The sequence below is a fragment of the Lepidochelys olivacea genome, assembly GCF_965140295.1.
Source record: "Lepidochelys olivacea isolate rLepOli2 genome assembly, chromosome: 16".
Classification (NCBI taxonomy): domain Eukaryota; kingdom Metazoa; phylum Chordata; order Testudines; family Cheloniidae; genus Lepidochelys; species Lepidochelys olivacea.
Genome location: NC_140426.1, coordinates 7,078,907 through 7,094,935, shown reverse-complemented (window position 1 = coordinate 7,094,935; position 16,029 = coordinate 7,078,907). Strand labels below are relative to the sequence as shown.

At 46.9% G+C, this 16,029-nt stretch overlaps 1 protein-coding gene across 5 annotated transcripts in view; it reads right to left on the bottom strand.

The window, feature by feature from the left end:
* TOR4A (torsin family 4 member A) overlaps positions 1-16,029 on the bottom strand; it is an 88,454-nt gene that overhangs the window by 14,768 nt on the left and 57,657 nt on the right. For 2 of the 5 annotated variants that reach the window (XM_084649645.1, XM_084649646.1), the window contains one exon: positions 247-536. The exons of 1 other annotated variant lie outside the window; for it this stretch is intronic. The gene's annotated coding sequence lies outside the window, so the exon portion shown is untranslated. Of the gene's footprint in view, positions 1-246; positions 537-4,689; positions 4,801-13,354; positions 13,456-16,029 lie in introns of those variants that run through there. 2 more of the 5 variants (XM_084649647.1, XM_084649648.1) reach the window with 2 other exon arrangements.

The following is a 16,029-nucleotide window of genomic DNA, read 5'->3' as shown; positions in this document are numbered from 1 at the left end:
TATGAAAAGATGGCTTTAGAAGTGTAACTTTGGAGAGCAAACCTTCTGCATAAGGTGAAAGTAACATCACTGCACAGGACAGCTCGTCAGACACTGAAACCATACAGAATTGTTTTCCTGTGCCATATTAATAAACTCGACTGACACTGGTTATTTGGCCTCTGGAGTAAATTTTATAATGAACCAAAATGTGGTCAAGCAACTGACTATACAATTTATCAACAGAGCAAACTTCCATGGACTTACCTAATTCTTTTTTGAACCCAGTTATACTTTTGGTCTTCACAACATATCCTGGCAACAAGTTCCAAAACCTCCTCTATTGACACCTGAATCTGGGACAGTTCCTTAGATTTGTCACCTAAAAAGAATGGCTCAAGTGTGGGAATCTCCCTCACATCCTCTGCAGTGAAAACTAATGCAAAGAATCGTGTTAGCTTCTCTGCAATGGCCTTGTCTTCCTTCAGTGCTTCTTTAGCACCTCGATCATCCAGTGGCCCCACTGATTGTTAGGCAGGTTTCCTGCTTCTGATGTGCTGTAAAAAAAAAAAAATTGCTGATCATTTTTGTCTTTTGCTAGTTGCTCTTCAAATTCTTTTTTGGCCTGCGTAATTATACTTTTACTCTTAACTTGCCAAAGTTTTTGCTCCTTTCTATTTTTCTCAGTAGGATTTAACTTCCTGTTTTCCAGGGATACCTTTTTGCCTCAAACACTCTGCTGTTTAGCCATGGCGGCATTTTTTTGGTCCTCTTACTGTGTGGTTGTTTTTTATTTGAGGTACACATTTAGTTTGAGCCTCTATTATGATGTTTTTAAATAGTTTCCATGCAGCCTGAAAGGATTTCACCCTTGTGACTGTTCCTTTTAATTTCTGTTTACTAGCTTCCTCAAGTTTGTGTAGTTCCCCTTTTTGAAGTTAAATACTACTGTGGTGGATTTCTTTGGAATTTCCTCCCTTGCAAGGATTAATTACATTATGGTCACTATTACCAAGCAGTTTAACCATGTTCAATATCTTCATAAATGATCTGGAGGATGGTGTGGATTGCACCCTCAGCAAGTTTGCAGATGACACTAAACTGGGAGGAGAGGTAGACAGCAGTTCTGTCTAGTTCTGTCTAGCAGAGAGCTAGACAGCAGTTCTGCAGAAAAGGACCTAGGGGTTACAGTGGATGAGAAGCTGGATATGAGTCAACAGTGTGCCGTTGTTGCCAAGAAGGCCAATGGCATTTTGGGATGTATATGTCGGGGCATTGCCAGCAGATCAAGGGATCTGATCATTCCCCTCTATTTGACATTGGTGAGGCCTCATCTGGAGTACTGCGTCCAGTTTTGGGCCCCACACTACAAGAAGGATGTGGAAAAATTGGAAAACGTCCAGCAGAGGGCAAGAAAAATGATTAGGGGACTGGAACACATGACTTATGAGGAGAGGCTGAGGGAACTGGGATTGTTTAGTCTATGGAAGAGAAGAATGAGGGGGGATTTGATAGCTGCTTTCAACTACCTGAAAGGGGGTTCCAAAGAGAATGGATCTAGACTGTTTTCAGTGGTAGCTGATGACAGAACAAGGAGTAATGGTCTCAAGTTGCAGTGGGGGAGGTTTAGGTTGGATATTAGGAAAAACTTTTTCACTAGGAGGGTGGTGAAACACTGGAATGTGTCACCTAGGGAGGTGGTGGAATCTCCTTCCTTAGAGGTTTTTAAGGTCAGGCTTGACAAAGCCCTGGCTGGGATGATTTAGTTGGGGATTGGTCCTGCTTTGAGCAGGGGGTTGGACTAGATGACCTCCTGAGGTCCCTTCCAACCCTGATATTCTATGATTCTGTGTTTTTCTCTTAGACCAGATCCTGTGCTCCACTTAGGACTAAATCAAGAATTGCCTCTTCCCTTTTGGGTTCCAGGACTAGCTGCTCCAAGAAGCAGTCATTGATGTTGTCTAGAAATTGCATCTTTAGATCCCATCCTGAGGTGACATGTTCCCAGTTCATGGGTATAGTTGAAATCCCCCATTATTACTGGATTTTCTGTTTTTGTAGCCTTTGTAATCTCCATGAGTATTTCACAGTCACTGTCACCATCCTGGTCAAGTGGTAGGTAGTATATTCCTACTGCTCTACTTTTATTATTTAAGCATGGAATTTCTATTCATAGAGATTCTCTGATACTGTTTGATTCATTTAAAATTTTTACGATATTTGGTTACATGCTTTCTTTCACATATAATGCACCAGCACAACCTACTCTGTCATTCCTATCTATTTTGTACCCTGGTATTATTCTGTTCCATTGATTATCATTGTTCCACCAAATTTGGCTGTTTCTCTTCAGTTCCTACCTATACTTTTTCAACTTCTGTCCCCTCCTCTTTACTAGGATATAGATTATTCCCTTTAAATCTTCCCCTAAAGGCTGTGTCTGTCTGAACCATGTGCTCCTCTGCACCTGTCAGCTTTCTCCCAGCCCTTAGTTGAAAAACTCCTCTATGACCTTTTTAATTTTACATGCCAGAAATCTGGTTAAATTTTGGTAAAGGTGGAACCCATCCTTCCTGCATAGGTTCATCCTTTCCCCAAAGGTTCCCCCGTTCCTAAGAAACCTGAATCCCCCTTCCCAACACCATTGTCTTGTCCACACATTAAAACCTTGCAGTTCTACCTGTCTGGCCCTGCACATGGAACTGGAAGCTTTTCAGAGAATGCTACCATGGAGGTCCTGGACTTTAATCTCTTACCTAGCAGCCTAAATTTGGCCTCCAGGACTTCTCTCCTATCTTTTCCTATATTACTGGTACCTACATGTACCACAGTCACCAGCTTCTCCCCAGCAGTGCACATATGGCTATCTATGCCTTGAGAAGTCTGCAACCTTTGTACCCAGCAGGCAATTCACCATGCAGCTCTCCCAGTCATCACAAACGTCACTATCAATATTTCCAATGATTGAATCCCCCATTACTATTACCTGGCTCTTTCTAATAACTGGGATTCCCTCCACCGGAGGGGTATTCCCATTCTCAGTACAAGAGGATACCATGACACTATCTGGAAGGATGGTCCTAACTATGGGATCGTTTCTCTCCACTCCAGCTTGATGTTCTCCTTCCCCAAGGCTTTAATCCTCCTCAACAGCACAGAGGCAATTGGAGTGTGTGTGTGTGGGGGGGGGCGGTATTTTCATGGAGGAGTAATTTCATGGAATGTTCCCTTGTTCTTGTGTTATGAAGCAGGGCACTCCCAAATAGGAGTAGAGAAATGATTTTACCTCTGAAATGAGAATTGGTGAGAACAATACTAGACTACTCTGTCCAGTTCTGGTGACCCCTGGCCCCTGATGCTCTTAACCCAGCGCGCTCAGCCTCATATAGTGCCCCTGGCCCCTGCTGCTGTTAACCCGGCGAGCTTAGATCCATATAGTGCCCCTGGCCCCTACTGCTGTTAACCCGGTGCGCTCAGCCCCATATAGTGCCCCTGGCTCCCTGCCACTCTGTCACAGTGAGGGGAGCGCCATGCAGTGCCTCCCCTGCCCCTCCTTGTTCTACCTCAGACTCAGCTGAGTTTTGTCCAGCCAGAATCAGCTGGCTCTCACTTCAGGCCAAAAAGCTGTGGAGCAGGTGCTGTGAAACAATGGGCAGATGATGTGCCACATGAGCAAGTCAGTCCCCTCTCCCCTCCCCTAGTCAAATCAAGGGAGTCATCTCCATCCTCCCTGAGTGCTCAGGGAAAGGTGGATCCAGCTCAGGGGGAAGGGAAAGAGTGGAATGTATGTAACAGCTGCCTGTGGCTGAGCTTGGTCTGGGAAATGGCAGGGGAAGAAGCTGGAACCTGCTAAGTGGCCTGTTCACCTCTCAGTCCTGAGGGCCCATTGTATGTCAGAAAAATCTGACACCTCCTTATCCAACGGGCCTACAGCAGTGAAACTCCCTGGATCACCCCCATCCCCTTCCATAGTAACCTGCTGAGAGGCCCTGCCCCCTTCCCCTTGGCTGGGGTCCACTGCAGAGATAAGTTTGTGAGCGCAGGAAACAGAACTTTCCCAAGAGGAACAGGACCTGCCCTCTGATCCTGCAAGAGAGAAGAGACCACGGGCCTCACAGTGCTCAGAACTAACTGAAACACTCAGCTCTTAGCTTGGCTTTGTCTCAGGAAGGCCTCTACACACGCCCCCTCAGACACACACGTCCACAGCTGCACACGCACACACACACAACAACAAACCCCACTCCCACCCACAGGCTCAAAACACCTGTGCACTCGCACACACCCCTAGGTCCACCACACACCCCTTCATTCACACACACAAAGATCAACAACACACTCACACACACAAATATAACCACAACCTCCCTGCCACAAACAATGGAGCTCTGAGGAGCTAGATCGGAAGAGAGAGTGAGAATGTGAGAGACATTTTATTGTTATTTCTGGTTTGGAATACATGGGAGGTGCTAAGATACCTCACCAATGGCAGCTGCAGCTAAGGTTTTGTTGACAGCTCTATTTTGCATCTTCTCTGAAATCCACATACATATTAGATTGGTTTGAAATTTGATAGGCCAGGTCATGGACCAGGGTCGACTTTTTTGGAGGTTGGGGGAAGGGGATTTCAAGGCCATCTAGACAAGGGGTGCCCAAGATATAGCATCCCAAAAGTGAGTTGCTGTCAAAGACTTTAAAGTCGTCACTTACTTTTAGATAGGGAAAAAACAGAGGGCAGGCAGTATTTTTCTGGAGACGTATATTCCTGGAATGCCTTTTCCCTGAGAGGTAGCGCATGGTACCAAACCAAGGTCTAACAGCTGAAATAGTAAAAAGTTAGTAGACCATATTTTTGAAATATGGAGTGATGCAGCTCAGGTAGGGAGACCAGGTGTCCCAATTTTAAAGGGACAGTCCCGATATTTAGGGCTTTGTCTTATATAGGTGCCTATTACTCCCCACCCCCGTCCTGATTATTCACACTTGCTGTCTGGTCACCCTAAGCTCAGGGTTCGGTAACTATTAAGAGATGACTGGTGCTCTGAGCCAGAGAATGCTCCCCAGCAAAATCCCCTTCAGACTGGAGGAAGGTGCACTGGGCTGTGAGCCAAGAGCTCTGGACTAACATCTGTCACTCACAGGTGCCAACTTTGTCATTTCCCCTGGAGTGCTCAACCCCTACCCCCCCTCAACTTCACCCCTTCCCCCAAAGCCCCACCCCTGCCTTGCCCTTTCCTGCCTCTGCTCTGCCCCCTTCCCCCAGTGCCTCCTGAATGCTGCTGAACAACTGATCATGGCGCAAGGGAGGCACTGGGAGGGAGGGGGAGGAGCTGTTTGGCGGGGCTGCTGGTGGGTGCTGAGCACCCACTGTTTTTTTCCTGTGGGTGCTCCAGCCCTTGAGCACCCACGGAGTTGTTGACTATGCTGTCACAGACCATTGTTAGTATTTCTCTGCAGTTCACAACCCATATTGTGCTCCCAGGCCTCCTCCCTGTGACCTGGAGGAAGCAGCTATCATTCCCCCAGCTTAAAGCAAAGGTAACTGAGAGACTTGCATGGTACCTTTTCTGGCAGAGCTGGGAATAGAGCCCAGACATCCAATAGTGAAGACCCAACTCTCATCTGTTTTGCCACAAATAGGCCCAGTCTATGTGCTTACTTAGTCTGTCTGCAACCACTGATCTTAGATCCGGAACCAGATCCCAGGAACCCCAATTCCTCAAATCCTACAGGTGTCTAGCGACACTGTACCCCACTGACAAAGTGTGTGTAAGCTTATGGATGAGAGGGCACCTGAAGGCCCCTTGTTTAAACCCTCCTGTTGAACTAGCTGGAGGTGATTACAGCTCCAAATCACGCAGGTTTTGCTGAGTTAAGGTTGTGCAGCTGAGTTTCTGCTAAAACCAGATTTGCATCCTCTCTACAATATACAAAACAATCAAATCTGCTGGAGAATTGATAGCTTGAGGCCTGATAGGGTCTGTCTACACTGCCATTCGACAGCTGACTCAGGCTTGCGGGGCTCGGGCTGCGGGGTTGCTTAACTGCAGTGTAGATGTTGCCTGAGTTCTGGGACCCTCCTCCCCTGCAGAGTCCTAGAGCCTGGGCTCCAGCCGGAGCCTGAATGTCTACACTGTAGTTAAACAGTCCCTTAGCCTGAGCCCCATGAACCCGAGTCAGCTGGTCTGGGCCAGCCATGGGTATTTAATTGCAGTGTAGACATACCAGAGAGGCTCCAAAAGGTCACAGCAGGCAGAACCAGGCCTAAAAGTGAAATCCTCCTACAACAAAACCAATGCTTAGTCACACTGCTGCTTGGAAAGACTAGATCAAATTTCCACACTTGTCTACGGTCTCTGCTGCATACCCACCTCTGCAAAGCACTATGAGGCATACAGATGAATTTGCCTACCAAATACTTAACACACGATGGAATTTCTGTGCAGTGAATGGGAAAGGGAGGAGAAAGGATGGTCCTCAGGCAATGAACAACCACCTGTAGCCCTGGGCTAGTAATTTAACCCAGAATATTTGGCAGTGGCCATTAATTTTGGCAATAATCTATCTGTGTCTCCATTTCCCCTTCCTAAATGAGGGCTGATAATACTCATAGAATACTCAAAAAATACGCATAGAGCCAGAGAGTTTAAGACCAAAAGGGAGCACGAGATAATCTAGTCTGACTTCCTGTATAACACAGACCACCAAGCACCCGTACTCTAAACCCAACAACCAAAATTACACCAAGGTATGGCAGGCAAAGGAGGCTAGACTATCGTACTACAGGTGAATAGGAGGGTGTAACACAGAGGCACCTTGGCAAAGGGTTCCCGGTTCTTTGTGAACAACTCTCACCTCAGACTTGACAAACTCAGTACACCAAACACATGTCTAACAGGACATTTAACCATAAAGAGTGATAGTCCACTTGCGGCTAGGGATCACCCTTGGTTGTTAACACGGAGGCAGGGCTGACTTAGGAGAAAAGGGCGTAAAAGTCAGACGCAAGCAACAAGGGGAGCTAGCGAATAGGGGGCAGCAAACAGGGAGTCTGAGAGACAGGCTGTAGAAGGAAGAAAGAATAAAATCAGTGTGGTTCGGAAAGGCCGCATCGCCACTGCAGCTGTGTCCAGACAGAGAACCAGACCTGGGATACCCCTGCCCAGGTTCTGGTGTGGACTTGCAGAGTCTGTGGCCTTCATTTCCCCATCATAGAGAGCCAGGCTGGGGAGACCATCCAGTGTGAGAAGGGCTTGCTGGTAGAATCTCCCAGGAAGGAAGTGGGAGAGCTACAGGAGGAGGTGGCCAGGCAGAGGGGCGTCCATGCACATGAGGCTTTCACTGAACACTTGCATATGGAGACCTCCAAGGAAGCTATCCAGCTGTAGAGGACTGCAGGAGCACCACCAGAACAGGAAGAAATAGTTCCTTCACAGAGAGGAAGCTAGCTGCTGGTTACTTTGGGCAGCAGGGAATGTTCCATCCCTGCTCCCAACCCACCATCCACAGAGATAAAAAACAGAGTGCTGCCCTGACACTAAGGGCTAAGTGGAGGAGAAGAAGCCATGTACCCCCACGGGTAGGAGGATCATGGCCACCACCACCCAGGAGGAAATGAAGATGGTGATGGTCGGTGACTCCCTTCTAAGGGGAATAGAAGCATTCATCTGCCGGCCTGACCTGGCATCCCAGGAGGTGTGCTGCCTGCCCAGGGCACATATCGGACACATTACAGAAGGACTGCCGAGGCTCATCTGGCCTTCTAACTACTACCCCATGCTGTCCATCCACATGGGCACTAAATGATACTGTGAGGTATGACCATGAGCAGATCATGTGACTACCGGGCTCTGGGTGTAAGAGTGAAGGAGCTGTGGCTGCAGGTGATGTTCTCATCCATCCTTCTAGTCGAGGGTAGGAGCCCAGGTAGAGACCGACACCCTGGAGGTGAATGCACAGCTGTTCAGATGGTGTCACCAGAAGGGCTTTCACTTCCTTGACCATGGGATGTTGCTCTGAGACGAAGGACTGCTGAGTGGAGATGGGGTCCACCTTTCAAGGAAAGGGAAGAATATCTTCGGATACAGGTAGGCTAACCTAGTGAGGCAGGCTTTAAACTAGGTTCAATGGGGGCAGGAGACAAAAGCCCACAGATAAGTCCAAAACAAAGAGCTGGGTGAAGGGTTGGCCTCTGGGGGGAACATGGGCAATCACAGCAGGGACAAAGGAGAGACAAGGGAATACAGAGGGGAAATCTAATAAACATGCTAGATGTCTGTATATTAATGCAAGAAGAATGGGGAATAAAACAGGAGGAACTAGAAATACTAGTAAATCACAATTAGGACACAATTGGCATCATAGATGTGGTGGGATAATTCACAGGACTGCAATATTGGTGTAGAAGGGCACAGCTTGTTCAGGAAGAGCAGCAGGGAGAAAAAGGGAGGCGGTGTTTGTTGCCTTGTATATCAAAGGTGTATACACTTACATTGAGGCTGAGACAGAAGTGGAGACAGACCTGTTGAAAGTCTGGGTAAGGATAAAAGGGGTAAAAACCCAAGGGTGAAGTCAAGGTAGGTCTCCTATAGACCCCGAACTAGGAAGAAGAGGCAGAGGAGGCTTTTTTTAAACTAACAAAATCATCCAAGACGCAGGACTCAGTAGTGACGGGGGGACTTGAATTACCCAGACATCTGTTGGGAAAATAACACGGCAGGGCACAGATCATCCCACAAGTTCTTGGAATGCATTGGAGACCACTTTTTCATTACAGAAGGTAGAGAACGTGACTGGGGAGAGGCTGTTCTAGAATCAGGGTTAGAAGGGACTGTAATGGTCATCAAGTCTAGCCCCCTGCCAAGATGCATGATTTGTTGTGACTAAACCATCCAAGGCAGATGGCTCCAGCTTCCTTATGAAAACCTCCAGTGAAGGAGCTTCCACAACCTCCCTAGGCGTCTGTACCATTGTCCTATTGTTCTTACAGTTACAAAGCTTTTCCTGAAATTTAATCTAAATTTGCTATGCTGTAGTCCTGCCCTCTGTGGCAAAAAAGAGTAACTTTTCTCCATCTTTTTTGTGGCAGGTTTTCAAGTATTTGAAGACTGCGCTCTCATGTTCCCCCTTAATCACCTCTTTTTGAAACTAAGCATACCCAGCTCCTTCAGCCTTTGCTCATATGGCATACATTCCATCCCTCTGATCATCTTTGTTGCTCCCCTCTGGATCCTTTCCAGTTTCTCTACATTCTTTCTATACATTGGTGACCAAAATTGGACACAGTACTCCAGCTGAGGCCTAACCAGTGCTGAGTAGTGATACTATCATCTCCCGTGACTTGCAAGCTATGCCTCTGTTAAAACAACCTAAAATTGCATTTGCTTTTTTTGCAACAGCATTGCGTTGCTGACTCATGTTGAGGTTGTGATCCACCACCGCTCCCAGAGCCTTCTCAGCAGTGCTGCTGCCAAACCAGTTCTCCCCCATTCTGTATAGGTGCATTTGCTTTTTCTTCCCTAAGTGTGGCACCTGACATTTGTCTTTGTTGAATTTCATTGTGTTGTCTATAGCCCAGTTCTCCAATTTAGCAAGATCCCTCTGAATTGTAGCTCTATCCTCCAAAGTGTTGGCAACCCCCCTAGGTTTGAGTCATCTGCCAATTTGATCAGTGTGCTCTCTAGACCTACATCCAGATCATTAATAAGGATGTTAAATAGCACTGGACCAGAACAGATCCCTGTGGAACCCCACTTGAGACCTCCCTCCAATCCAACATCATTCCATTACTAGTTACTCTTTGTTTGTGGTTGTTTAACCAATGTATCTACTTAATGGGTAGTTCTGCCGAGCCCCCATTTCTCCAGCTTACTTATCAGAATGTCATGTCAGACTGTGTCAAAAGTCTTGTCCACCACATTCCCCCTATACACCAATCCAGTTACCCTGTCAAAGAAGAAATCAAGCTGGTTTGGCACAATTTGTTCTTGGTAAATCCATGCTGGCTGCTAATGATCACCCCTCATCCTCCAAGTATTTGCAAATTGAATGTTTTATACATTGCTCTAGTAGCTTCCCAGGTATCTAGATTTGATTCTGACAAACAGGAAGACACTGGTTGAGAATTTGAAAGTGAAAGGCTGCTTAGGTGAAAGTGATCATGAAATAATGGAGCTCACGATTCTAAGGAACGGTAGGAGGAAAAACAGCAGAGTAAAGACAATGGACGTCAAGAAGGCAGATGGTAGAAAACTCAGAGAATTGGTAGGTAGAATCCCAGAGAAAGCAGGTCTAAGGGGGAAAAAAAGGTTCCGTTTTTTAAAGAGATATTATTAAGTGCGCATTAGCAAACTATCCTGATGCCTAGGAAGTTTGGTACGAGCCCACCCTGGCTTAAACAGGAGATCTTCAACAACCTGAAACTCAAAAAAAGAGTCATACAAAAAGTGGAAACTAGGTCAAATTATGAAGGATGAATATAAAAAACAACACATGGATGTAGGGACAAAATTAGAAAGACCAAGGCACAAAATGAGATTAAACTAGCTAGGAACTAAAGGGTAACAAGAAAACATTTTACAAATACCTTAGAAGCAAGAGGAAGACAGGGTAGATCCCATTACTCAATGAGGAGGGAAAGACAATAACAGAAAATGAAGCAGTGGCCAAAATGTTAAATGCCTTTTTTGTTTCAGTTTTCCCCAAAAAGTTAGCAGTGATTGGACAACTAAGATAGTGAACATCAGTGTAAATGAGGTAGGATCTGAGACTAAAATAGGAAAAGAACAAGTTAAGAATTACTTAGACAAGTTGGATGTCTTCAAATAGGCAGGGTCTGATTAAACACATCCTTGAATACTTAAGGAATTAGCTGAGGAAACGTCTGAGCCATTAGCAATGAGCTTTGAGAACACATGGAGGATGGGAGAGATCCCGGAGGACTGGAAAAGGGCAAATATAGTCCCTATCTATAAAAAGGGGAATAAGGACAACCTAGGGAATTATAGACCAGTCTTCTTAATTTCAGTATCCAGAAAAATAATGGAGCAAAGAATCAAGCAATCAATTTGCAAACAGCTAGAAGAAAATAAGGTGACAAGTAACAGCCAACATGGATTTGTTAAGAACCAATCAAGTCAAACCAATCCAATATCCTTCTTCAACAGAGTAACAAGCCTTGTGGATGGGGAGAAGCAGTAGATGCAGTATATCTTGACTTTAGTAAGTCTTTTGATACTGTCTCACATGACCTTCTCATAAATAAACTAAAGACATATAGTCTACACAAACCTCCTATAAAGAGGGTGCAGGACTGGTTTGAAAAGCTTAATCGGAGAATAGTTATCAATGGTTCGCAATCAAGCTGGAAGGGCATAGCGGGCGGGGTCCCACAGGCATCTGCCTTGGTCTGATTCTGTTCAATATCTTCCTCCTTGTACAGCACCTGGCCATGGAAGGGTGGCCATGACAGACTGCAACCAGCCCTTGAACAGAGGGGCTAGACTTGAGGGGTTGTGGTTGGCCACTGCGGCAGGAGCGAACTGGAAAGACTGCTGTTAAACACACACACGCACCCCGGAAGGGGGTGAGTGTGGACTTGGGGGCACTGCTGGAGGGCAGTGTCCTGAAGAGGACACTGGGAGCAACGCGGGTCAAGATGCCAATTGAGGGTGAGAGACGGATGGGACACCTCCGGCAGGGGGTGCTCTGCATGAACTGAGCTAATTCCCAGAGTGAACAGCAGGAGGTGCTGTGGTGGTGAGTCCCAGTCCCGTCACACCCTAATATTTAGTCAACCGAGGAAGAAGCATGGGGTAAAACAATTAGTCTGCCTCTTGCCACCCCAGACAAACAGTCTAGTGGAAAGGTTCCCTGGACTCTTAAGTCCAATGCTAAGAATATACATGGACAAAACAGCTGGATTTTGGGATGAGTTATTGCCTTAGCTATTATTTGCTTACAGGGAAGTACCCCAAGAGTCCACAGGATTTGCCCAGTTTGACCTCCTTTATGAGAGACAGGGCAGAGGCCCCCTAGATCTTGTTAGGGACTCCTAGAAGAGTGCTCTGAACCAGAGGGGAAGCCCATAGCTGAATACATAACCAAGCTCAGAGCGGATTTAAAATTCATGATAGATGTAGGACAGCAAAATCCAGGTTTCACAAGAAGAGTGGTACAACGGAAATGCCTGTGAACGAGCATTTGATGTGGGAGGCTTGGTACTGATGTTACTCCTAGTAAAGCAGCATGAGATGCAAAATTCTTGGGAAGGACCTTTGGAGGCTGTGGAGCAGGTTAATGAGGTTACTTATAATGTGCAGAAGCCCCTCAGGGAGGTTGCCCTATAGACTGTTCCCATACATAGACTAAAAGCTTATCACAACTGTGAGGCTGTTGAGAGTATGATATGTTGTAAAGAGGAGCACTGCATCACAGCCTCTCTAATAGATTTGGTGGTGGAGAGCTACGGGGAAAACGTTGATATATGTGAAGGGTTAATACCAAGGGAAAGGTTAGAAATCATGGCTGTGTTGAAACACCACCAGCAGGCGTTTTCATGCAATTATAGAGCCTAGTAGCCCCATGGCATCCCCCGTTGTCATGGTCCACCGAAAAGGATAGACCTATAAGACTTTGGGTTGACTACAGAAAACTTAATGCTGTCACAGTACCTGTGCCTTACCCTATGCCAAGGACTCAGACTCTGAGGACACGCTAGACGTATTAAGCAGTGCAAAATTCCTGAGCTCTTTGGCCCTTACCAGGAGATACTGACTTAACCAGATGTTATGTGGACTACAGGAGTTCACACACGTAGGTAGATGAGATCATCATTCTTAGCCGCACTTGGCAAGACCACAAAAATCATGTGGGCATTGTGTTGCAAAGACTCACAAGATGCAGGTTTGCTGGCTCAGGTATCAAAATGCAAAACAGGAGCAGCTAAAGTCCCTTATTTTGGTCATTGGGTCAGGGATGCAAATTCATCCTGATCCCCTAAAAGTAGAATTTATTATCAACTGGCCTATACCCCAAGCTAGTATCACAGATTTGTAGAAGGTTTTAGTGATGTGATATATCAATTATCACAGATCTCTGTAAAAAGAATAATCTAGACAAAGTGGTTTGGTCTGAGACCTATCAAAAGGGTGTTGATAAAATAAAGGTCTTGTCCAAAAAGTCAGTTCTGGCCAGTCCTGATTTTAATAAAGTGTTTGAGCTGTGAATGGATGTGGGGACAGTTCTGATACTAGCAGGGGAGAGCAACCGCACTGCATTCTTAAGCAAAATATTGACCACCACTGAATACAATGATTCTGTCACAGAGGTGGAGTGCTACGTGATTGTGTGGGTAGTCAAACAGTGAAAATGTTACCTGTTCACCAGAATTGTAGGGTGTTAACAGATCACTCTCCGTTGATGTGGTTGCACAGGACCAAAGGTACCAACTCTAGGCAGTTGTGCTGGAGCATAGTGCTGCAGGAAAATGAGATTGTGCACTTCAAGGGGAAAGAAAACATAGCAGGAATTGTCCTGTCCAGAAAAGAGAGCCGAGAATGGATGCCTGCAGAATAGCCAGTGGCTAGCCCGACTGTGTCAATGTCTGGGGGAGCCATGCCACAGCAACTCTTGACAAAGGTCCCCTGTTCTTTGCAAACAACTCTTTTCTCAGACCTGACAAACTCACTACACCAAACATGTCTTATGGGATATTTATCCATAAAGAGTAATATGTAAAGGTATCTATGGAAAACGCATAACTCATCAAGATTCATACAGCAGGCAGGAGAGTGCCCTGGCTATGAATAAAGACAAAAGATTGTTTCAGTATAACAGAGTGTAGGGAAAGGCATTCTGGATCCATTCACTGAAGAAATGCCTTAAGGATCAGGTGGGCCTTTCATGAATAATGGGATCCTGATGCTTGTGAAACCAGCCAGCTGTGCCATGGACTAGTCTTTGTGGGGGGAAAGCCTATTTTATTAGATAGCAAAGGTAACTACTGATAAGTGTAGACCCAGACCCAGGTTTGCATTTTATTATTTTGTGCTGGAACCAGTTGTTTCCCCCTCACTGTCTCTCAATTCTAGTGAACTCTCTATTCTTTGTTAAGAACATAAGACCGTCCGTACTGGGTCAGACCAATGGCTCATCTTCCGACAGTGGCCAATCCCAGGTGCTTCAGAGGCAAACGCAACAGGCGATCATCGGGTGATCCATCCCCTGCTGTCCACTCCCAGCTGCTGGCAGTTAAAAGCTAGGGACATCCAGAGCATGGGGTTGTGCCCCTGGCCGTCTTAGCGAACAGCCATTGATGGACCTATTCTCCATGAACTTATCTAGTTCTTTTTTGAGCCCTGTTACAGTTTTGGCCTTCACAGCATCCCATGGCAACGAGTTCCTCAAGCTGACTGTGCGTTGTGAAACAAACCTATTTTTGTTTTATAAGTGCTCCCAAGTGCTGTGTGGTTTACAGGTAAAGCTGTAGACTGAGGGAGAAGAGGGATGGCCAGTACTGTTGTCAGGGGTGGAACCCTACGTGGAAGTCCCTGAGACTCAAAGTGATGTCTAACATTGTCTGCGAGGACTTGGTATCCCAGCCATGAGAGAGCAAACCCGTTCTGCTGACAGGAAAACCCTGCCAGCCTGGCTCATTTGCGTGTTTGGAAAGCAAAGGAAATATTGGTGACATATGACAGAGCTTTCTGTGGCACCAGAAACCCAGGCAGTCAGGCTGGCAGCACTGGTCCAGGGGAGGATCTCCCTCACTGTCCTGCAAAGCGTTGTGCCCCTCACGACCCACCTCACAATGCGCCACTGCCTGGCTGTGGGACAAAGACCCACAGCGGGAGATTCCAAAGGAGCGTACATGCAGGAGACTGGAAATGCTGTGGGACCCCCACTTGGTATAAATGGCTAGCTGTTACCTTTGTGGCATGAATTGTATTTCTCATGTCAGGAATGTGCAGCGATAACATAACGGACATAAAGCTGTGTCAAAGGCAGGGAATTTGGTTCCTGAAATGAGTGACAGCTCTCCGGCCAGAGAAGTAACAGGACTTGGGCGTAATGTCCATAGACACAGAGATTCCAAGGCCAGAAGGCACCACTGTGATCTCTAGTCTGACCTCCTGTATAACACAGGCCAGAGACCTGCCCTGAATTAATTCCTTTGGAACTAGAGCAGAGCTTTTAGACAAACATCCAGTCTGGATTTAAAAATTGCCAGCGACGGAGAACCCACCATGGCCCTCGGTGAGCTGTTCCAAGGATGCCCTATTTCCACTCTGATGGGACAGGCCCTTCATTCGCTGCGCTGGCCACAAAGGGATTCTGTTTTCCCTTATTTCTAGCTTGCAGACAGCAGAGGGAGCAACTTGCATGCACCTTGTCACTGCGGATGGTCTGTCTAAACCCTGGCCTGGATTAGACACTAATAGAACAGGTTGATGACTACACCAAAGTAGTTAGCTTACATTCCACTCTGCTTGGTTTCACTCCATCATTCCTGTTCATACGAACACAATGGAGAAGGGGCCTGGGGCTGCACCCGCCCTCAGCCAGACACTAGAGAGAGGGAGGGGGTAGCCATGCACAGGCACTGGAGAGCAGCTAGATTCCCAGGCTTCCCCCCATCAGCTCACAGCAATCTTTTACACTTCCCCCATCACTGAAGTTCTTATGTATGTTTGCACTGCTGGGGCTGGTTAGGACATGCCCTTAGGAGCCTGCAACATCACACCATTGTGCTGAAACATCATCAGACACTGATGGAACAGCCACAGCCAGAGGGTTATAGGCTTTTTCTTTGGTAGGAGTGGCCTGAAAACTACACAGAAAAGACCCGCCTGTAAGGCCGGAGGCCATGTGCCATGGCCTGGGCTGTGGGCAGAGCGAAGCCCAGGGCCCTGAGCTGGGGGCAGCGGAGCGGAGCCGGGGCCCTGTGCCGTGGGAGGGGATGGCAGAGCGGGTCCCGGGGCTCTGTGTTTTAGGCAGGGGCAGCAGAGCGGGGCCCGGGGCCCTGTGCTGTGGCTGGGGATGGCGGGGGCC